This window comes from Silene latifolia, chromosome Y, assembly GCF_048544455.1.
Source record: "Silene latifolia isolate original U9 population chromosome Y, ASM4854445v1, whole genome shotgun sequence".
Taxonomy (NCBI): Eukaryota; Viridiplantae; Streptophyta; class Magnoliopsida; order Caryophyllales; family Caryophyllaceae; genus Silene; species Silene latifolia.
In genome coordinates, this window is record NC_133538.1 from 301,590,050 (window position 1) to 301,616,018 (window position 25,969).

The window sequence follows — 25,969 nt, forward strand, 5'->3', positions numbered from 1 at the left end:
CGATGTTTTAAAAAGTTGGATTAACTCCTACTTTGGGACCTACGTCCAATTGTTATTTTATTGCTTGTTTAGAAATTTATTCAAACTTAACTAAACCATTACAATGAAAATAACTACTCCAACCAACCCCGGTTGCAACTCAAACTTAAACCTACTCCGCTTCAAGAGTTTCTAAGTTCTATCTCACAGGTTTACAGAGTCTTTGAATCTCAATGGTTCACTTAAATGAACATGGAGATCACAATTCAAGACATAAACACGAGATCATTGAACATACTCTTTATGCAACAGTGAAATGAACTGATACTTGGAGATGATCTAGCTTTAAAAAACAAACGAAGACTTTTAAAAACAGAAAAATGGTTTTTTAAATGATTGAAGAACAAATCTTTAAATGATGAAATTATTTGCAAGTGTTTTACAATGAATGTAACACCCCCTTCTTCCCCGACCGAGGTAATTGGGAGATGTTACCATCTCGGTTTTCCGAGGCGGTGAATCGGTGATACAATCAAGAAACATTTATTATAATCAAAGTATTTAATGATTTACAAAGCCATAAACAAATGAATAGATAAAAGAATACAACTCATGACTACTATATATCTATGTTATCTATCAACTATCCAAGTACTCGATTCCATGTCCAAAGTGTGGCCCGAACCCGGATCACGTCAACAAGCCAAGCATGTACTCAAACTACTCCCCATATGATCGGAAATATCATATGGATCGACACAAGCCACCCCGGAAATAGGTGACAATTTACACAGACACACACACACACACACACACGTCGGTTTCAATAAACAAACATAAGACACGACATGATAAATAATATGCAACAAGCAAATGATATGAATGAGACACGATAATACAATCACGACGCCTGTACCGGGATACCCATATGTACCCACAACCACATCGGTACCGGGACACGCCCAGATGTACCTTCAACCACCGGTGCCAGGGACACACCCACGTCACCACACCTCACACAGAGGTACCGGGACACGCTCAAACGTACCGGGTCAGGTAGCCAAACTGATCCCCATCCAGACCTCGTGCCTCAACCACACGAGTCCCTCCGTAACTCAAGTCATTAAAGTTCACATCCCTCTTGGAGTGGGAAGCTCCAAGAGGCGACCCAAGCGGAAGACAGTCTCCTAACCACCTTCCGTCTCCTCAACAACAACCAATCAATCACAAGCCGTCATATCCTCCAATACACATGACAAACATAATAAATGCAAGATACCACTTTATATGTCAAATACCGACTCCTCGAGTCATGACAATCCAATATCATGTTATAATGCATCACCAACAAATATAAGACTCACCCAAATCCTCAATTACCAACGAACATTAATTACTCATTATCATGTTACCATGGAATCTCAACAACAACATGACACTAACAATGACTAACCGCAACAATCATGTTATAATGCAATGACAACATAATAATGACACATGAAACCATCCAAACTTATTGAAACCGAGTAGGATTAACCTACCTTTTAGCATAATCCATAAGCTAGTCGAAATCACCAAGTATCCATCTCATAAAACTTTCTCATCCTACATAAATCACGTAATAACTATTACAAATCACCCTATACTAAAATTCAACACAAAAACCCTTATTATTTCCCACTAATTACCCATATATTAACAATAATTACTAATTAATCAACCCAATTATAAAACCCCAAAAGTTAGGGCTCATAAGACTAGAAAAAGGGTAGATCTCAACTTAAAAGGTGAAAGGATGAAGGATAAGGTGAGGAATCCTCTAATCCAAGCTTGAATCCCATAATATGGTGTTTGTGAGGGTTTTAGAGATAAGGGAGAGAGTTTGGAGAGATAAGGAAGAAAATAGAAATGAAATAGGAGAACGGAGGTTTGCGGGTTTAAAACCCGTCTGCCCAGAGTGCACTCGATCGAGTGTCGAGTCCACTCGGTCGAGTGCCAAACACTCGGTCAAGTGCCGTGCCGAGCCCACTCAATCGAGTGACCCTCACTCGGTCGAGTGTTCAATCCACTCGGTCGAGTACAACGCAGTTCTGAGCAATGACCAATTTTCGTAAAATAGTCATATCTCACTCGTTTCTTGGTCTTTTTGGGCGTGTGACCTACCGTTGGAATATTAAGAGAACAAAATATTACCTCCAATTAATTCACATCAAATCCATGTCTAGATCTCAGGTTATGACAGTTTTAATACAACCCTTCTATAGGCGGACATTATAACAACTCTACTAACTCTAATATAGGTTATACTCGGTCCACATTATAGTCATACTTCACTCCTGAGTAGACTCATAAAACCCGAGAGCTCTCTCACGCATACCAAGGTTCCTTAGCGGATGACAAAATATTCAGGTATTACAATCTTCCCCCATTAAAATGAACTTCGTCCCCGAAGTTTGCCTCACTCTCTCTTTTCACAATTATTCCTCAATCTTCTATCAAGTCTCATTACCCGTTCTCATGTACTCTCTCGCAATTTTACTCTATCATAAAGTCCATCAAGATTCTTATTGTCATTATCACTCTTATTAACCATACATGTTTATTGTACTTATCCCAAGGCTCTTTGCTCAATTCTCATTACTTCCACATGTGTCGTACTCTTTCTTTCCTTAATTTACGAATTATTACATTCACTCCCCCTAAAAGAAAACGTCGTCTAGAAGTTCAACTGTCAAACTTCACAATGTGCTCTCATACGCTCATTACCCAATTCCACAAATGACTATGTTCCGGGTTCATCACTCTTTCTTACTTATAGCAAATCCGTAATAAAATCTCATATAATCGTAATTTCATAGATATAAATTCTACTCTACAAGCCCCCAAAGGTCAAAGCACAAAGTCAAATCCACGGTTCCAATCTCTAACCCCGTAAATAACTCCCAACTTATGTTGGTTATATGTATACGTATCTATCACACGGTATGACTCGTATATATTACATCAATCTCATACACTCACATATATGCACATCAAATCACAAATATACGTACTTCCTGAAACAATCAAGTAATGCCAAAATCACTCGTTATGTGACTCAGTCATTTTCAATAATTCCATTTTCGCACACCATGTCACGCATATACCACGTCGAATCCACCACATGATCACACATGTGTTTCCACATTCGTTTCCGTCCATCATAAATATTTCCTTTACTAGTGTCATACGACTCCGATTATGCATTCAAGATTACTATGCGACACACATCATGATAAAACTTCACAGAATATGGACAGTGTTATCATGACAGAATGAACTCATGGCAATTAACGTGCACCATACACAATTGTCACATAATTTTTATCATCCAATTACTCATGTTAAATTAACAATTTTCATTTAAATTTCAATTTTAAGTAGCAAAAGCCACATAATATGGTCAAACGTAAACAATGCATAAGTTCTCACCCATGTGGGGTCATCATGTTCATCCGACACAAACCAACCAATATAAACTGTGAAAGTAAGGGTATACACCCAATATTTGGTCGAGTATTGACAAAACAAAGGTCAAAGCAGACCACTCAGTCGAGTGTAGGAGGCCACTCGGCCGAGTAGGCGACCACTCGGTCGGGTGCATGGTGCACTCGGTCGAGTGTCACCTGGACAGAAGGTTTTCGTTCTCAACTCGGTTCCAAACTTTCCTATTTCATGGCACAAATGCTAATAGACCCCAATGGTGACGAATACATCATCAAATAATCGAATTTAAAACAAACTATTGGCCTTAAGGCAATCATTACTATATAATGAAGATAAAATATCCGAGATATATTACCGACACAAACATACTATTTCATGGACACGGCCTAACCACTCATTATTCTAAAGGAATAATAACAACATCATTACTCAATTAATCACTACAACAAGGTCACAATGTATACCATTTGCGCTTCACTTAATGATTGGGAGGCAAGTTCACAAACAACATCTACACTATCACTCATAGGCCAAAGTTTTAACCCAGTACTTTCACACTCCATGCATACATAACTAAATTAAACGGTAATACAATATAGCACAAATGATCCAATACCTCAACAATATCATTGAATTCTCAAGCATTACATGCCACACTCTTACTCTCATAACCTTGAAAACCAAGCTTGGTATTACTAAATTCACCATCATATATCTCAATTATTAAAACTCAAACCCATCTCTCGTATGTCACGGCCGTCAACGCGACCTCCTCACACGGGTTCACTCGAAACCTATAACGAATTCTTTATTGAATGTCGGATTACCAAACTTGCAAAATCTCCAACTCATCTCTCGTTCTAGTGTTCTCTCATATTCTGGTTTCATGAACCTTTGAACCATTTATTCGATTCATACCATTCCTCAAGTCTGATCTCACACCCTCAAAAAACTTTTATCAACTCGTGTCATCACTCCCTTTTAACCCTCTTGGTAACTCGCTATTCTCTCAGCATTCAATAAATCCCAACTCAACCATATGCTATCCAAAAATACCCGAGTCATACTCAATAAGGTCACTCTCACTTGTCCTTTAAATTTCGTATTCTAACTATGAGTCCGAACAACCGCTAAATATCCAACCTTGGTCGCACTCTACTCATTATTTATAGGTTGTCTCTCATGATCAACTCACTCAACTCAAAACTTTTTATAGGCTAGCATACCTTCCTAGGTTTTCCAAATACTTAAACTCGATGGCTATATCCAATTTCAAACACCTCCTCGAAGATACATGCCTAAGGGTTAGGGTGAGAAAATGATTCTATTAGGCTCACACACAAACTCCATGCCCGAAGATCCCGGGGGTTCAATCACCAAAGGTACCACCGGCTCTTGGCGAACATCCCTTGCTTGGTTGCTCCTTGCGTCCCTCGATGGCTTCGGCACGCCGCAGAACCATCTCACATGTCAATTTCCAAAATCGTCGCTCTGATACCACTTAGTAACACCCCCTTCTTACCCGGCCGTGGTAATTTGGAGATGTTACCATCTCTGTTTCCCGAGGTGGTGAATCGGAGATACAATCAAGAAACATTTATTTTAAACAAAGTATTTAATGATTTACAAAGCCATAAACAAATGAATAGATAAAAGAATACAACTCATGACTACTATATATCTATGTTATCTATCAAAAATCCAAGTACTCCACTCCAAGTCCAAAGCGTGGCCCGAACCCCGATCACGTCAACAAATAAAACATGTACTCAAACTGCTCCCCATATGATTGGAAATATCATTTGGATCGACACAGGCCACCACGAAAATAGGTGACAATTTACACAGACACACACGTCAATTTCAATAAATAAACATAAGACACGACATAATAAAAAATATGCAACATGCCAATGATATGAGTGAGACACGATTATACAATCACCATGCTGGTACCGGGACACGCCCAGACGTACCCACAACCACATCGCTACCTCGACACGCCCAGATGTACCTACAACCACCGGTGCCAGGGACACGCCCAAGACACCACACCTCACAGAAAGGTACCGGGACACGCTCAGACGTACCGGGTTTGGAAGCCAACCGGATCCCCTACTAGATGTTGTGCCTCAACCACACGAGTCCCTCCGTAATTCAAGTCATTAATTGCACATCCCTCTTGGAGTGAGAAGTTCCAAGAGGTGACCCAAGCGGAAGACAGTCTCCCAACCACCTTCCGTCTCCTAAACAACAACCAATCAATCACAAGCCATCATATCCTCCAATACACATGACAAACATAATAAATGCAAGATACCACTTTATATGTCAAATACCGACTCCTCGAGTCATCACAATCCAATATCATGTTATAATGCATCACCAACACATATAAGACTCACCCAAATCCTCAATTACCAACGAACATGAATTACTCATTATCATGTTACCATGGAATCTCAACAACAACATGACACCAACAATGACTAATCGCAATAGTCATGTTATAATGCAATGACAATATAATAATGACACATGCAACCATCCAAATTTATTGAAACCGAGTAGGATTAACCTACCTTTTAGCATAATCCATAAGCTAGTCGAAATCACCAAGAATCCATCTTATAAAACTGTCTCATCCTACATAAATCACATAATAACTATCACAAATCACCCTATACTATAATACAACATAAAACCCCTTATTGTTTTCCCACTAATTACCCATATATTAACAATAATTACTAATTAATCAACCCAATTAAAAACCCCCAAAAGTTAGGGCTCATAAGACTAGAAAAAGGGTATATCTCAACTTAAAAGGTGAAAGGATGAAAGAGATGGTGAGGAATCCTCTAATACAAGCTTGAATCCCCTAATATGGTGTTTGTAAGGGTTTTAGAGAGAAGGGAGAGAGTTTGGAGAGATACGGAAGAAGATAGAAATGAAATAGGAGAAGGAAGGTTTGCGGGTTTAAAATTCGTCTGCCCATAGTGCACTTGATCGAGTGCTGAGTTCACTCGGTCGAGTGTCGAGTCCACTCGATCGAGTGACCCTCACTCGTTCGAATGTTCAATCTACTCGGTCGAGTACAACGCAGTTCTCAACAATGACCAGTTTTCGTAAAACATTCATATCTCACTCGTTTCTTGATCATTTTGGTCGTGTGACCTACAATTAGAATCTTAAGAGAATAAGCTATCACTTCCATTTAGAATCACTTAAAATCCATGTCTAGATGTCAAGTTATGATAGTTTTAAAACGACCCTTCTGTTGGCGGACTTTATAACAACTCCACTAAGTCTAGTATAGGTTATACTCGGTCCACTTTATAGTCATACTTCACTCCCGAGTAGACTCATCAAACCCGAGGGTCCTCTCACACATCCCAAGGTTCCCTTGCGGGTCACAAAATATCCAGGTATTAGAATGAATGCTCTTAAAAGTCTTAGGAATAAATGATGTGAAGACATCTTATTTATAGTGGAAGAAATTACCTAAGGTGGGTACCTTAGATAATATAATTTCTTAATAAATTAAGTAGCCTTAGCTTGATTGTTAGTGTTAGGTGTTGCTTAAGCACACAAAAATCAGAATACTTTAGCTTTCTTCAAATTTTAAAACTCCAAGATACTCAACATGTGACTCTTTACCAAAATGGCAAAAAGCTTTTCTAGCTTTAACCATTTTACAACTTCAACTTTCCATTTTAGTAAAAAGTAAGATGCACAAATCTAGAAGAGTTGACTTGTTGAATTTAAGCTCTTATATTGCTGAAATTATTTCAAAACTTTGTTTTTTAAATTTCAAACCTATTAAAATATTGCTTTTGAAAATATTTGAACACTTTGGAATTTTCCAAAAATTCTCCATACGGTAGTATCAGAAACCACGGTGCAACTGTGCAGAATGCTGTTGCATGGTTTTGCAATCACTTATGCTTAAAAGAGAATGTTTAACTACCTCGCTTACAACATTCATCTTATGCTAGGGGCTTTCTTGGCCTGCCTTCATCATGATCATCTTTGAGCCTTCTTTGAACAATCATTGGATGCTTCAATTTGATAAAAAATTCAACTAAGAAGCAAACAGTTAAATAACAATGAAACTTGGCATCATAAACCAAGTGTGTTCTTCATTTTATTTGATCTTCAAAAGGGAAAATTTGACAAGAAAACCATGATTCCCTATGGTACGTGGTTGTCCCTTATCTTTATGAAGAGGAAGCTAGTCATGAAAGGTAGCCCCGACGTTGAGAAATTGAGTGATGAAAAGATTATGGGCTTACTTTCTCAAATGCCTTTGGCTATTGGTTGTGGGAAGTTGGTTCAAAAGTTTTCTAGAAGGGTTAAGTCTGGTGCAACAGTTGGGTCAACTATTGAAATGGGTGCGGTACATGCAAAGTTGGACAAGCTATTGACCATGGTATCGAGGTTGGTGTCGACAATGAAACCCTTAAGGAAGAGGTTGCTGAGCTCAAAACCCTCAATGAAGATCTCATAGAGTGTGTGAAAGCTTCATAAGATGAATGTTGTAAGCAAATTGAAGCATCCAATGATTGTTCAAAGAAGCATCTTAGTTATTAATCCTTGATCTTTATTTTATTTCCCTAGTTTATTTACGTTCTTCCTTTTTGATTGCAAGTTTCATGCTTAATTGTTATTTACTTCTTTGCATCATGTTTAATTTAATTTTTATTAATATTGCTAAGTTTGTTAATTCAATTATGCGTAGCTAAATTTCTTATGCTAGGATCTAGGGAAGCCATGGTCATAAGACGGTCATAATTAGATTATTAGGTTTGGCATAAATATAAATCTGTGTTGTTAATTGTAGCATCTAATAGCGTTTAATTGATTAAGTGCACGTAAATGATTATTTGATTTGGAAAACTCCGACCTAGATCGAGTGATTGGAAAGAGTTAGACCTGCTACAAACAATAAATAATCCTCGTTAGAGCGAGAGCTAAATTAGTATTATAGGGTGAATAGTGGACCGAGAGGGCCTGTTCATTACCTCTCAGACTGTACTTGTGCTGACCGTTGACTCTACCTCTGGTCGTTGTTGACCATGGTGACCCGATGTCCCAGCCTTTTCTTTGAGTTAGTAGACAAACCAATCAAACCCCCAAATTTTGTGACTCCGACGGACTTAGAATTACAAAAAGAACACATTTCTCTCCCTGTGGATATGATCCTGACTTCCTTTACTGCATTAGTTTAGGCCAGTTGGTTTATCCATGATAGGTGTGCGATTTAGCTTGTCAAATTTTGGCGCCGTTGCCAGGGAGGCAATTATTTTCTGTTTATTTTTATTTAGTTTGTCTTTTGTCTCAGGGAACTTCAATTCCTTGAGACTGTTCTAATTATTTCCATCTAGTTTCCACAGGGTGAAGATGAGAATTTCCATGATTACATGCATAGATGGAATGATTGGATGCCTTCTCATATTTGCGAATGCACACTACCGCGGCTTACTGTGTGCCTTACCATCATAAGAGGTATAACATATAAACCCAAGCTTATATCGACTCCATAGGTAAGGGAGATTATAGTGGTAAGAATATTGAAGATGTCCTTTCTTTCTTTGAATGACTTGCTCTTGAATGCACTAAATACACTTTCTCATTTCAGTCAGACATAGATGAGGGCACGGGTGAGACCATAGAAACCATTTTAAAGAATGAAAAAAATATTGACGGAAACATAGAGGATGAGACCAGATGCTCAGTTTATAACCCTTCTTTGAGGATAATCTTAAACCACTCTATGACTACTTTACAGACAGTGAGCCACGTGAGGAAGACTTGACGAACCCCCTAGAGAACCCCTTTTGTGACGAGTCTTGCGATAAGGAGAGCGAGGATGTGCGATTTGAAGGTCTTGAGGTCAAATAGGACACATATGACGATATAATTGATGAGCTTATTATGGGAGACCCTGTTGACACAATTGACTTTACCATCCCTTGCATTTGGGATGACTATCCACCTTCTCCTACTACGCATTTGACTCCCCTGCCTCACATAAAAATCCCGTCTAAGCATGAAGTTTCTACTCACTTGCTTTTGATGTTAAATGCTTCAGTGCTCCCTAATTTTTCCTCTTCCTTTGACAGTAGCAGAGGTAGACCTCCCTATCCATATGAATTAGTGATGAAAAATACTAACATGTTGGTTGTCGACGTGGGAGTCGATGGTTTGTCTTTTATGCCTTATGGCTTGAGCTTTGATGTTCCATGCTTAGCTGAAGGGTGGAATAATTTAGTGGACTGATACGGGAGCTGTCACAGAAAGTTCAACAAGCTGAGACGGTCTTTCACATTGCTTTTATTGCTCACATTGTATTTTGGTGCTACTTATACTTTTGTGTAGCACATGCGCAGATTTATGATTGACTTTAAGAGCTCTCAACTGTTTTGATTGTTCCCAATTGCTGGTGTATTGGAAAAGAGACGAACGTTGTTGGTGAAACTATACACAAAACGGAAGAAATTACGCTGAGTTTGAAGAAGAAAAAGACGATCGAATAACTGCTCTTGTCAATCGACTGAAATCGGGTGCAACGAATTGAGAAAAAGTCGATCCACTACTCACTCTTGTCGATCGACTATTGTAGGTGCCAACGGTCATGGGTGACGACTAGTAGCTTCTGGCTCTGACTTCCTCTTTTTGCTGGCTGGTTTGGGGAGGTCACTTCTTGCATTATATTATGAGTTTCCGTTCACTTTGCTTTGCTTTACTTGTTTTAATCTCGTTTCGCGTATCCCTTTCCCATATTTTCTGCTACTGGTTGTTTGATGAACACAATGACGGCATTGTGTGATTTGGTTTGGGGAGGGTATGCATCTGTCTGTTTGTATCCATTTGCATATTTATTACATTTCTGTTTGCATGTTTCTTGCATTTCCGTATGCATTTTTTCTTGCTTAAATAATAGAAAAACCAAAAAAAATGAAAAATTTGAAAAAAAATATAAAAAGCATGTTTAATTCTGCATTTAGGTCGAGTCAGAATGATTGGATAACAATGATGAAACCGCGTCTATGCTTTTATTTTTTGCCTATGCCTTACATTGCCAATGCCTTTCATCTATAATCGTTGCATAGTCTATGAGTTTTTGAATAAATTTACTGAACGAATAAGCTTGACTTAGTATCGGCAACCTACTAAAACATTCTAAGGTATAGAGCTTTGATAGAGTCAAAAAGTGTCGAGTCACTAGCGCTTTCTTAGGCCAAGTATGTTTTAATTAAGGGTCATTTTGTCGGAATAAAAAGTTAATCTTCCCGTCCCGATGATTGTCATAACTAATGCATTTTGATTCATGCGTGGAGCTTCGTATGAGGAGAGAACCCGGAATCCCGAGCACGAACCTCTAGCCACACTAGTAGACAAGCAATTACGCGGAGACGACCTTACATGAACCAGTTGCGGAGCCGACATTCCTTGATAGGAAGCATAAAGGCTAAGTAGTGGAGAACTCGTGTTGAGGAAGTGAAGAAATAATTCGCATTCAGGCATTTTGGCAGACTGCCACCAGCCACAGCACTCTGCCATCCAGCCGGCAGTCTGCCACTCAGCCGGCAGTCTGCCGATGTGCTGTACTCGTGACTTTTGTTTAGCCCGTTGGCTTAAATGGAAGCCCAAATTTCCGTATTACCCTAGAATTTCGTGCAGCCCTATAAATACTCCTCATTTTGAAGACCTAGTTATCACCTAATTATTGAATAATATCTAGAAACTTGTAGTTGGAAGAACACTTTATTTTGGGTAAAAGTTGTAATCTTTTAGCTTTGGATGTTAATCTTTCTTCATTTCTTGGGTTTTTCTAAGAAGATGGAAGGCTAATCTTTCCTTTGCTTGATGTAATTTGATCAAAGTATCCAACTTTGGTATTGTAAGACTCTTAAACCTCTCTTAATTTATCTAATGCTCTTTTCTTGTGCTTAATTTCTTATGTTGAGTAATTGAATGTTTGGTTTGATCATCCTTGCATGTTATTTACTTGACTAGTGCAAATCCTAAGGAAATGGTTTAATTTAGTTGGGATTGTTGAAGCAAGTTTGTTGTTGGTTGATTTGGTTTAAAGGATTCATACAACAAATAGGAAAGTCCATGTCTTTTACTCATTTGCATGGTTTTATCTTATAAGGAATTGATCCTAGCTTCATCTTCTGGCTAAATTCTTAATGCTCATGCTTAGTCTCTTTTCATGGTTTAATGATTTGTTGCTTAAGTTTGAAGGGTATATGTAGATGGTTTAATTTACATGTATCAACATCTTGAGGTGATAGTATTGGGTAGATATTTGTAAGAGAGTAAAAAGGGTCAAGCTTTACCATTGTTGGGTTACAAAGAGAGAATTACATCAAGTTTTCCCCTTTATATTAAATCTTGCATACTAGTTGTTTGTGGAATTGTATCAATAGGAAGATCTCCAATCTTTACTCTTATTTCCATGTTTGTTTCCCAAAACCAATCCTTTTTCATCTATGTTTCTTACTAGTTGACCTTTGTTAATACCCATTGTTTGTGATTAGTGCCTTTTGTTAAGTTTAAATTCTCATTAGGATCTCAATTAGTAGTAGTGACCTACTTAGTAGTCAATAGTTTACAATTCAAGTTTTTAGTATTAAATCCCTTCTCTTGGGTTCGACCCTTACTTCCCTTTACTACTATCCTTAATAACATAGTGTAGAGTTGAGTTTGGTTTATAAATTGTTAATTTGATAGGTTAATTCTAGTATTTTAACGACCTAGTTTTCACCGAGTCAAATTTTGGCGCCGTTGCCAGGGAAGGGCAACATAGCTAAAGGCTTGATTGTTAATTGCATGTTAGTTATTTTTCTTCTCTTTGTTTTTGAAAGTAAGTGGAAGTTCTAACTTGTGTGTGTAGTGCAAAGGTTTATGTATAGTTCTCCACACAACGGTGAATCAACCCCCGTTGAAGAGGACTCTTTTGGTGCATATTCGTGGTTATTTAGCAATCCTTGGTACCAAAGAGCACAAAGGGAACATCTAGTAGAAGAAGCAATTTTGGAAGATCCTATTGAAGTAAATCCGATTGAAGTAGAGTATCCTTCTATGGCGAACGACACGAGAACTATCCGGGAGATATGAGCAAGGAATTATGATGAGCAACCCTTGTGTATCACCTACCCCCTTTAGGAGCCAATGCAAATTTCGAACTCAAAGGCTTCTTTATTCATAATTTGCCTAAGTTTCACGGCCATGCGGGAAACGACCCAAACCGTCACCTTTCGGAATTTTACATGATGTGTGAAGGTGCCATTCCGAATGGGGTGATGGAGGATCAATTCAAACTACGGGCCTTCCCATTTTCTTTGTTGGATTCGGCCAAAAAATTGGCTCTTTTATCTTGCTCCAGGATCTATAAGAACTTGGAAGGAAATGAAGGCGGCCTTCCTTGAAAAATTTTACCCCGATTCACGCCACAACCGTGCAAAGAAGGCCATTACCATCATAGAACAAGACCCCAATGGTGAAACCATGTATGAGTATTTGGAGAGGTTTAAGAAGTTGGTGGCTCAATTCCCATACCACGGGTTGAGTGATGATGATCTCCTTGTGAAATTTTATGAAGGGATAGGCCAAGATGATCAAAGAATTGTCAATTCCGCTACCGGAGGAGGTTTGGAGAATTTCTCCATAGTGGATGCTAAGGAAATCATTGAGAGACTCGCCTCAACTACAAGGAATTATGGTAGAAGCCAAAGGGGAACAAGGAATACATCTTCAATGGGAACCTCTTCCTCATCTACTCAAAATCTTGAGCAAAGTGTGAATGACTTAACTCACCTAGTGAAGAATATGTTGGTGAACAATCCAAACAAAGATGGAGGTCAAATGAATCAAGTGGAATGCAATTATTGCCAAGGTCCTCACTTGGAGGAAGCTTGCCCCATTATGATTGAAGAAGGAATTGGGGTGGAAAATGTAAGTGCAATGGGTCATGGGAATTACAATGCTAGGAATCCTTCCAGGGGTGGATATTACAACTATAATCCTAGTGGCAACACTTACAATATTGGGAGTAGAGACAACCCTCGACTTGGTTGGGGTGGTGACACCTCAAAGAGCTTTGTGAATGGCCAATTCAACCACTTGAGGGACCAAAATTCCCGACAAGGTCAAGGTTCAAATTCTCAAGGAAATAGGAATGGGAATTTCAACAATCAAGGTAGGAACCAAAACCAAGGTCAATCATCCCAATTTGGCAATCAAGGTAACAACACCAATTCTCAAAAGGAACCAAGTGTTCAAGACTTGCTTAAAACATTTTGCAAGAGCAAGTCAAAACAAACAAGAGGTTTGACAAGATTGATGCCGACAAGAGTGTTAGTGATGCCAAGGTTACCAACCTTGAAGTTCAACTTGGCCAAATTGCCCAAGAACTTACCAAGCAAAATCAAAGGAACTCAACTTCTATTCCCTCCACTACATTTCCTCCTAGAGAAAATTCTAGTGCTATGACATTGAGGAAGGGGAGAAGTTTAGAATCCCCTCCCAAGAAGAAGAGAAGGGGCAAGTCACATGAAAGGGTTATTGACATTGAAGAGCAAATTGAAGAAGAGCTTGTGGTTGAACAAGAGAAAGGGTCATCTTCAAAAGCTAATGATGAAACAGAAAAGAGTCCTTTGAGCATTGACAAAGGAAAGGAAGGAAGCACCAACATAAAGGATCAACTCAAAGAGATTGAAAAGGAATATGAACTGGAGGTACCATTTCCAAGTGCCCTCGCAAATCCCAAGAAGTTTGATAAAGACTCCGATCTTTATGAAACTTTTAGGAAATATGAGGTCAACATCCCTCTTTTTACTATCATCAAAACCGTTCCTAGGTATGCGAAGTTTCTCAAGGAACTTTGCACCCCTAAATAGAAGCCAAGGAAAGGAGTTGAAAGAGTCACGGTTGATAGGCATGTCTCGGCAATTTTCAAACAAAATCTTCCCAAAAAGTGCGATGATTCGGGCATGCTAACTATACCGTGCTCAATTGGAGGCAAAGCTTTTGCTAGAGCTATGCTAGACTCGGGGTCCTCTATTAATTTCATGCCTTATTCCATTTATGAGACCTTAGAATTGCCTCCCTTGTCTAAGACCAATGTTGTGATCCAATTGGCGGATCGCTCTACAATTCACCCCAAAGGTCTTGTAGAAGATGTGTTGGTAGAGGTTGATAAATTAATGTTTCCGGCCGATTTTTATGTTTTGGACATGGAACCGGACTCTATGGCTACACCCCTCTTGCTAGGGCGGCCTTTTATGAGAACCTCCAAAACCAAACTTGACATGTATGATGGAACTTTGACCATGGAATTTGAAGGGAAAGTTTTGAAGTATAATGTGTATGAGACGATGAAAAAGACCGATGATTTGAGTTTTTGCTACTTTCTTGATAAAATTGAACCTTTGGCAAATCGAGTTTACCAATTGAGTCATAGGGACCCACTTGAGGTGGCCCTCACTAACAATGTCAAGAAAGAAGGGTTGCGGTTTTTGTTGTCTAATGATGTGCAGGATTATGTCAACAAGTTAGAGGAGGAAATAACCCTTGAAGATGATCAAATGGAAAAGAAAGAGGGCGGAATCAGGGAATTCGGCAGACTGCCAAACCCCACCGCAGTCTGCCGGACAAACCGCAGTCTGCCAGGCCCATGGCAGTCTGCCAAATCCCCTATTCCACGAATACTTGTTTTTCTTAAAGACAAATCCTAGCTACCCCAAATTCCTTCCCCTAGAGGCTTTCCTTGAAAGACCACTTCCATCCATCATTAAGCCACCCACCCTCAATCTAAAACCACTCCCCGACCACTTGAAGTACGTGTTTCTTGGGGAAAACAATACTTTACCCCTCATAATTTCAAACCAACTTGAGGGTGATCAAGAAAGGAGATTGGTGAATGTATTGCACAAGTACAAGGAAGCTTTCGGGTGGAGCATTGCGGATCTTAAAGGGATAAGCCCAAGTGTTTGCATGCACAAGATCCGGTTGGAAGGGGAAGCAAAGCCGTTTCGGCAACCACAAAGAAGATTAAACCCACCAATGATGGAGGTGGTGAAGGAAGAGATCATCAAACTACTTCAAATGGGAATCATCTACCCCATTAGCGATTCTCAATGGGTAAGTCCTACTCAATGTGTGCCTAAAAAGGGTGGTGTGACGGTAATCGAGGGCAAAGAAGGATCTTTAATTCCCACCCGAATTCAAACCGGGTGGAGAGTTTGCATCGATTATCGCCGCCTAAATGCCGTGACTTTCAAAAATCATTTTCCTCTACCCTTTCTAGACCAAATGCTAGAGAGGGGGAAATGAATTCTATTGTTTCTTGGACGGATATTCCGGATACTTTCAAATTTCCATACGTCCGGAGGATCAATCCAAGACAACAATCACATGCCCTTTCGGAACATATGCATACCGAAGGATGCCCTTCGGCTTGTGTAATGCTCCAGGTACATTTCAAAGTTGCATGGTGAGTCTTTTCTCGGATCTTGTAGAAAGAGTCCTAGAGGTCTTCATGGGCGACTTCACCGTCCATGGAGACAATTTTGAAGCTTGCTTGGACCACCTAACTATGGTCCTATCACGATGCACGGAGTCACACTTTGTGTTGAATTCCGAAAAATGTCACTTTATGGTTAAAAGCGGCATCATGTTAGGACACATAGTCTCAAAGAGAGGGATTGAGGTGGATGTGGCTAAGGTTGAAGTGATAAAAACCTTGCCATATCCTACTAATACTCGGGAGATAAGGTCGTTCCTAGGACACGCGGGCTTCTACCGTCGATTTATTAAGGACTTCCCCAAGATTGCTTACCCCTTGTGCAAGCTTTTGCACAAGGATGTGGAGTTTGTTTTTGATGATGCGTGTAGGTTGGCATTCGATTCTTTGAAGGAAAAGCTTGTGACGGCCCCGATAATTCAAGCTCCAATATGGGACCTCCCTTTTAAAATCATGACCGATGCTAGTGATTATGCCCTTGGCGCGGTTTTAGGCCAAAGGGATGGGAAGGTTGCTCATGTGATACAATATGCTTCTTCACTTTTGAATGATGCTCAACGGAGCTACACCACCACGGAGAAGGAATTCTTGGTGGTGGTGTATGCGATTGAAAAGTTTCGGGCTTATCTCTTGGGTGCTAAAGTCATCATTTATACCGACCACAAGTCTATAAGGCAACTTGTAGATAAGAAGGACACCAAAGCAAGGCTAATGAGATGGGTTCTTTGGTTGAGCGAGTTTGACATCGAGATTAAGGACAAGCAAGGGACTGCTAATGTGGTAGCCGACCACTTGAGTAGGCTTCACAACAATGAGGATCTAGTGAAGACCATGGGAGTAGTGGACGGTAGCTTACCACATGAATCTGTATATTCCATGAAGGCCGTTGAGCCTTGGTATGCTAACCTTGTCAACTACATGGTAACAAAGAAGTTTCCCACCTCACTCTCATCAAGTCAAAGAAATAAGATAAAGGCCAATTCTAGATTCTACATATGGGATGACCCATATCTATGGAAAATGTGTCAAGATCAAGTCATTCGACGTTGTGTGCCGGATGTAGAAATCCCGTCTATCCTCAAACATTGCCACGAGTACGCTTGTGGAGGTCACTTTGGGCCTCATAGAACGGCACGAAATATTATAGAGTGTGGGTTCTATTGGCCCAAGTTGTTCAAAGATGCTCACGTTTTCGTCAATACTTGTGACAAATGCCAACGGGTTGGCAACATATCACGACGGAACGAAATGCCCCAACAACTGATGCTTTATTTGGAGGTTTTCGACGTTTGGGGGATAGACTTCATGGGTCCATTCCCCAAGTCAGATGGGTATCTCTATATCCTATTGGCGGTGGACTATGTTTCAAAATGGGTCGAGGCTATACCAACTAGGAATGATGACTCAAGAACGGTCTCAAGCTTTGTTCACAAAAATATCTTCTCAAGGTTTGGCTATCCTAGGGCGTTAAAAAGCGATCGGGGGACTCATTTTTGTAATCGGATTTTGGAAGGGTTGTTAAAGAAGTATGGGGTCGTGCACAAAGTCTCCACCGCCTACCACCCACAAACCAATGGGCAAGCGGAAGTATCCAATCGGGAGATCAAGAATATCTTACAAAAAACAGTGAACCCCGATAGGAAAGATTGGAGTCAAAGGTTAAATGACGCTCTTTGGGCGTACCGCACCGTTTACAAGACACCAATTGGTATGTCCCCGTACCGACTCATTTTTGGAAAGGCATGTCATCTTCCTTTGGAAGTGGAGCATAGAGCCTATTGGGCCATCAAATCCTTCAACCAAAGCATAGATGATGCGGGCCTCCATCGAAAGCTTCAACTTCAAGAAATTGAAGAAATCCGTCGTGACTCTTATGATAATGCCGCCATATACAAAGAGAAAGCTAGAATATGGCATGATCGAATGATAAGTCGGCGGGTTTTCAAGGAAGGTACCAAGTTTCTTGTTTTTCAAAATCGGTTAAAGTTGTTCTCCGGGAAGTTAAGATCAAGGTGGGTTGGACCGTTCATTGTGAGAAAAGTCCACTCTCATGGAGCGGTCGAAGTTGAGAACCCAAGCACGGGAAATACAATTAAGGTGAATGGACAACGACTTAAAGAGTATCATGAAGGCATGGAAGCACAAATCGTTGAACAAGTCAATTTGGAAGACCCCATTTACCAAGCATGATCATGAGAAGCACTAAGTCGAGCCATCGACGTTAAACATACGGCAACCTTTGTAAATATCCCCTTTTTTAGTGTAGAATTTCCCGTTTTTATAGGTAGAATTTAAATTCAGCTCATTTATCATTCCGTCATTTACATTCTTGTTAACAAATTGCATTAACATTCATGAAGTTACTAATCCTTCTATGAAGTTTGAAGTTGATTTTCACACTACCTCGGAAAGCCTGCCATTGGTGGAGTGACGGAAATGTGGATAGGAAATCGAATGGGAGCATGTTTAAGGAAAGAACAAAGAAGAGGTGAAGCTTCATTAGCTAAATTTTGGTTTTATACCAAAATTTAGCCAAACGAAAAAATGCAACAATCAGGGATTTTGGCAGACTGCCAAACCCCTCGGCAGTCTGCCGTTTTGACTGAACAGTAAAATTTTTCAGCCAAATACACGAGAGTCCCCCTTTGTTCCTCATTTCAGAATTTTCGAACAAACCAACACACATCCCCTTCCTAACTCTCATCCTATTTCCACCCAAATCACTCAAAATTCCTCCCAACATTCATCAAATCTTCAATCCTTTGATCTTTTGGCCACAATCCTTCCATCACAAACACAAAATACCTTTGATTCCACCAAAAATCAGAAATTTTCCCCAAATTTTTGAAGAACCCTAACTTTCAAGACTCCAAATTTCAAGCTAAAGGATTGGAATTCAAGGGTCTAAGATGGGTTTTTGAGCAACTAGGAGCAACAAGGAGCATTATTTTGTGGAATTCGGGGAGGTATAACAACCAAACTCAACTTTCATATTTCTTGCTCTCTTATAATCCGAATTTAGTCTTGTTTTAGTGAATTAGTTGGATTAGTTGTTGTCTCTTGATGTTATAATTGTTCTTGGTGGTAAAAATTTTCTGGGTGAGGCAAGACAAACACCAAATACAGGCTTTTGAAATCTTCTTAAGCTAGTGCACAGCAAGTGTTTGGTGAATTGTCCCAAAGAGTGAAAATTTTTTGAGTGCCATATTTTGTGTTTGTTTTGTTGTATCAACTATATTGTAGGTACAAGAATGTCAAGGTTAAACCCATTCCGAAGGCCATCTAAGAAAAGGGTTGTAGAGGAGACCGAAAATGTGGAGGAACCAATTTTTACCGGGGAGGAAGGGTTAGATGCCAACCAAGCCAAAATCTTTCAAAAACTCGGCCTACACAAAAAAAACCAATCAAAACCACCCGTTTCCTTGCCCCCCCACACCCTAAATGCCCTAGGCATGGGCACACTAACCCGGGCTATGCTTGCTAAGGTGGGTCTAGAAGCTTACATTGATGATGAGTTATGGGATTACACCTACACCTCCTACACCCGAGAGTTCCTTTCTACCTTGACGGAGTGTAATGTGGCGGAGGGAAGAGAGAAAAAAATCCGGTTTAGAGTGAATGGAAAGTGGCATACCCTTACCCATACTCAAGTGAGGGAGGTCTTGCACATTTCCAAAACCCCATCTCCCATTCTCATGCTCGGGCAGAGGAGTGATGCGGCTTGGACCGAGATTGTGGGAACCAAAAATGCTAAACATGACAACATGATCTCTTATTGCACCAACCCCGTGGTGCAACTCCTTACCCGCTTCATAACCACCATCTTCTATGCCATAGGAGAGCTCTGATGCGTGTCTAAAATATGATGTTTCACACTTTATTCTACACGCATTTCAGAGCTCAAATGTGCAATATATGCCATTATTTCCCTATTTTCCTCTACTTTCGTGTTTTTGTCCATTATTGCAGAAATATGAAGAATTGAGCGGAAATCGAGCCGAATCCGTCCCTAAGCACTTAGCATTGCATTTGACATGGAGTATTGACTCGAGGAATGAGCTTGGTGCGCGTTTCAATGCCTAAAGATAGCAAAAGAAAGGGCGTGTACGAGTTTAAGAAGCAAAGAAGTGCTTCTCGACATTGCAGCCTGATTCAGATGGCTATATCTCGAGTTCTAGACCTGATAATCGAGTGATTCCAATTGGAGGTGAAAGCTTATCCTCTTAGCTTTCCAACGCCGCATAGAACGCCTGATTTGACCAAGGAACGAAGAAATGGCAGCTGTTTTAAGATCGGTGCGCGCTGCAGGAATCGTCAGAATGCTATTCTGTACAGCACTCTTGGTCGATCGACTGGTCCAAGTGGTCGATCGACCACCCCACGGGTTCAGTAGCTACTGTTCGCTGCTACTCAGTCGATCGACTGATGCTTATGGTCGATCGACTGAACAACGGGTCTGACGCAAAATAAAAGATCGAGATTAGAAGCCCAATTGTAATTAGGTTTTCGAGTAGGGTTTTACGTGACTCTCTTATTTAACGTAACCCCTGCCTACCTTTTATTCATTGATTCATTAGCTTAGTTGGGATCTGAATTCATTCGCTACATTAGTTTACTTTGTCAAATTGATTCTTTAATAAAGTTCTTTGCTACGGATTCAATTCTGGCCTTTTGCTTCGGTAATTACCATTCTTTTATTTACAGTTTTGCTTTGTTAGATTTATTCTTGCTAGATAGAATCCCAAAGCCCTAGTTATAGTTTTATGCGAGTTTATCCATTCAATATTTCAATTATGCAATTCTCTATGCTTGTGATCAATTTAGTTTTCATTATTAATTCCTTTATGTCTGGCTAAATACCTTTGCTAAGATGTAGGCGAACTTAGCGAAGATGGCATACGAATAGGAGACCCTCGGATTAGGGCTTGGTCGATCGATCGGGGTAGCGGTCGATCGATCGAATCGATTGGTCGATCATTGGCCGGGTAGCTGGTCGATCGACTTCGTGTTTGATTTGCTTCGTTTGAATCGTTAAGTGCAATATCTATCAATGAGACCTAGCGGAGACTTGTTAGATGCTTAGTTTTGACCAACCCATAGATCGAAAGATAGGGAAGGACTTAGATTAACGATTTAAGACGGCTAGATTGCTAGATCGAAAGATAATGTAATTTAGCTTGCATTAAGAATCATTAGTCAAGAACGAGAGTTAGTATTAATGAGACTTAGGGATTAGTAGCATAGGCCGAGAGGTAGTTACTAATTAACATGGACCGAGAGGACTTGTTTTCCCCATCACCCACGACTGTATTTCGAGACTTACCTAGACTTGTGTGCCATCGTAGCTGTAGTGACCCGATCATCCTAGCTCCTTTTATCATTAGTTTACATATATTTTTGTTATTTGCTCTTTTATTTTCGCATTTAGACTTAGATTCTTTCCATATCAAAACCCCCACAATTGTTACCTGGAGATCGAAATAAAAACAACTATAACTCCCCGCCTCTCTGTGGTTCGACCCTGTTACCACTAGCCTAGGTTAGTTTTAATAGGAATTATAAATCTTATTTTTGGTGCTCACAACGACGGGTATCAAATTTTGGCGCCGTTGCCGGGGAGGCAGCGCTAGTTTTAGTTGTTTTTCATTTTAGTCTGTTTTTCGCCTCAAGGGAAGACTGAGTACCTTGAGGCAGTTCTTACCATCTTCTTTAGTGTTGTTTTGTTAGGTCCTACAGGTCCTATCTGCAGCACTTCAGAAGGATCCACACATGTTCCATTCTCAGGAGCAGCAGGTTCCATTTTGTGGGAGATGCGGCGGAGCGGGACACACACCTGATGCATGCGGGCACCCTAAGGAGAAGATGATCGCTTTTCATCAACTTCAGCTCGACAATTCGTATAATTACGCTCCTACTTCACCGCACCAACCATATGAGCCTCCAAATGAAGCCCCACCACCATCCACTCCGTCACAGCAAGAGTTGAAAAACGAAGTTGCAGAGTTGACGAGTCTAGTGCAGCTGCTTATGGTGGAGGTACAGAAAAGCAATGCGGCGAATCGGGTCTTAATCGCGAAGTCGATATCTCATATTGCAACATTGGATCAAAATGCGGTGAGATACCGAGTCAATTTCACTTTCTAAATCGCGTATTGAGACCGTACATGCAATGACGCCGAGGAGCGGGTCCGCTCTTGATGGACCTAAGAAAGCGCTGGAAAAGGGAAGAAGAAAAAGGGCGAGAAGAAGACGGACAAAGAAGGCGATTCCGGTCGATCGACCGCATCACCTAGTCGATCGACCACTCCGCGATCCTCGGTGATACCTTCGATCTCTCTGTTCATTTCGGAAAAGAAGAAATCGATCGATCGCACCACACCGGGTCGATCGATCGATGATCTTCTTGATGATGAGCCATTCGCCCTCCAATGCCAGATAACTTGAGGGATTTCTTGTTTCGGGATGAGACGACTCCGGAATTATTGAGGCAAGACCCGAGTGCTGATGGGTCCGTTCCAATTCCAAAGTATGATCCTACGATGGTTAATGGTTCATTCCTGAGACGGTCTGAAGATGGGTCAAGTTACAACAAAGACAAAGTAGTGGATTTTCGGCCTAAGTCCACTGATGCCAGTGTGAGAGACCTAGAAGAGAGGGCAAAGCTACTTCGACGATGACCCCTTATCCAGAGAGACTAGTGCCGACCAAAGATGAGGTAACATTTGATAAATTTAAAGATGTCGTGCGTAGTCTTAACGTGCAAATTCCTTTCTTAGAGCTAGTTAATCAAATACCTGCATATATGAAGTTCATGAAACAATTGCTAGCTAAGAAGAGGTCTTTGAATGTTGTGGAGTCAGTGCATTTAACTGAAGAGTCTAGTTCGTACTTAACTCACACTGCTACACATAAATTGTCCGACCGGGTAGTTTCTCTGTCCCGCAATATTGGTACCTTCTCAATCGAGAAGGCATTATGTGATTTAGGGGCTAGTGTCAATGTTATGCCTTTGAGTCTGGCTAAGAAGTTGAGATTGACTAGATTTGCCATTACCGACATGATCGTGCAAATGGTCGACCGTTCAGTTCGATTCGGCCAAGAGGGGTCTTAGAGAATGTGCTGTTCAAATTGAAAAGTTCTTTTTCTGTTGACTTTGTTGTTTTGGATATTCTGAAGATGTCAACACCCCAATTATTTTGGGACGACCGTTTTTGCACATTGCTGGTGCAATAATTGATGTAGGGGAAAGAACTTTGAAATTTAAGGTAGGGAAGCATTCTATTATGTTTGCCTGATCCCCTAGGAAGAAAGACCTCATGTGGCCCATGACTGTAATATGATTTCGAAAAGAAATCTTATTTTGTGCTTTCGACATTCCCACTTCCTTACCCGTACCTATTCGTTATGACACCTCCGCCCCAGATTGGGAGCAATATGGAGGACAATTCTCTTGTTTTGAATGTTGCAGAACCGGTTTGGGAAGGAAGAACCGCTCGCTACTCCAGCTGTGAAGGAGCCCATTGTTCAGAGAGGCGGTTTGGGATGTTTGAGCTATGCAACTGATGAGGAGCCAGATGAGGAGCCCAAGAAGAAGGAGCCAGTCAAAATCTCGGAGTCGGATATTGAGTGTGAGAAACTAGAAGATGATGGCCATGCCTGGGAAGATGCTAGAGATGACCCATTGAGTATTCCAGTCGGAGTAGAGTGGAGTCCAGCTTCTGAGATGAGCACTGCGGAAGCTACTTCATGTAGGCAAAAGCCTTGGTCGGAGATTTTTCGCAGTTTCCGTTGATCTATTTATTGCTTTTAGACTTTTTATCGTTTTTCGTGTGCGCGAGACTTCGCTTTTATTTGTGTTTGCTTAAGATTTAAGACCTTTAGAATTTACATTTGGGTTTTGCGCAATTTTGGGCGCGTTATTATGTGCTTTTGCAGGTTGAAGATCATATTAGCTCTCTTTATTGAGCTAATTAGACGAAATCAGAAAGTTACGGCAGTTATTGCAGTCGATCGACTGGCTAGTATGGTCGATCGACTGAGCTGCGATCTCCAGGAGCTTCTGTTCCTGTTCACCTGGTCGATCGACTGGGTGATGTGGTCGATCGACCAAGTTCGCTGCTGTACCTATTTTTGATCATTCCCTGCTTGTGTTTGATCGATTTGCGGAGTCAAGGGAGTATTCCCTTCACTTTATTCTCCGCTTAATTTCCGATTTCTTCTGTTTTTATTTTTGCACATAATTGCCGCTTCATTATTGTTTTCTCGGTTTTACACGCCGTATCTTTTGTTTGTCTTTTCAGGTACCTATTGGTAGCATCGCTGCTCATTGAAACCTCCTAGCTCACGCTGGTTTGGGAGGTTTCCTTTCTTTGCGCGCTTTAAAGTCTTGTGAGTTCCCAAGTCTTTACTTTATGTCATTGTGTTTTATTTATTTTTTCTCGCAAATTCCCGTTTCTCTTTTCTTTCATTACATGATTTTGCACAATGGGGACATTGTGCGATTTGGTTTGGGGAAGGGTTTTGCGTCGCATATCATTTGCTTGCATTCACGTTTACATTTTGTTTTGCATTGTTGTTTCATTTCTTATATATACAGAAAATTCAAAAAAAAAAAAAAAAAGTTGAAAAATTTCAAAAAAATTCAAAAAAATGCACGTTTATTTTAGCATTTAGGTTGAGTCGGAACAGTAGTATTTCAACGATGATTTAGCATTTGCATCTGTTTTTGCCTAAGCCTTGCGAATTGACATGTTATTAGTAGAATCATTTGCATAGTCTACGAGTTTTCGTTAAATTATTTGCTGAGCTTGAGACTTGACTTTGAAAATTGGCAAGCTACATCATATTTTCTGAGTTTTAAAGCCTTATATAACTGGTGTCATTCATGACCAGTTCATTTAGGAATGTGAGTAGTTACTCCTTATGAGACATGTTACATAAATGTGCATAAATATGAATTTGATCTACTTAATACCTGTATGCATTCGGTTTGTGGTTTGTTGACACATGTGGTAGAGGTTTCCCTTTTCTTATTTTGCCCATGAACCCCTCATAGCCAAATTTAGCCTCTTTTGTCCCATAAACTACAGTCTAAAATTAGCCTACCTTATCCGAGCTAGTACTTGTATTTTTGGGAATGTTTTATTGTGATTTGGTTATATGCTCATTTTGAGATGATGATGGACAAAAAGAATGAAGGAGGAAAAGGATTGGAAAAGTTGAAAGAAAAACAGAAAGAAAAAGAGAAAAAAGAAGAAAAATGATTTGAAAAAGAAAAAAAAAAAAGAAACGAGTGTTGTACTGTATAATCCGGTCGATCGACTGCTCCCTATGGTCGATCGACTGCATCCCGAGAAAAAGAAAAGTTCGAAAAATCACATATTTCAATTATTATGATTTGGTGGTTTTCACTCCCATGTTCTCATTTATATTCTTTGGGGAATTAACTTTTATGGAGGTTGTGAGCTTTGTGCCTGGAATTGGCACCGTCTTGTATCATTTACATTGAGTTTGAAGTTGGGATTCGCTTATAGTTTGGATTGAAGTTACTAGCTTGGCTTATTACTCCTCATATCCAAATTCTTTTTAGCCCCTTCTTACCCATTACCTCACATATCCATATTTACCTCGGCATGTGTCATGGTCATTTGTTTGGTTGGAATGCATATGTACGGTTGTAGAGATCATTTTCATATTAGACTGCAGGCATGTTCTTATAGGTCGTAGTTAGGTGAGAGTCATTACAATAATATTTCTTTCTATTTTCTTTTACATATACTCACCCGTATTCATTGAGTGATTTGAGCGACCCGCGAGAGTCCAATTTGATAAGTCTCTATAGTTGACGGTTCAGCAGTTTTTAACGACTACATAACTCGTTTGCATGATTCATATTGCTAATTGATTGTTAGTTGTGCATTAAATTGGTTTAGGCTTTACAGTTTGCATTTCGCTCTGAGATTGAACTCG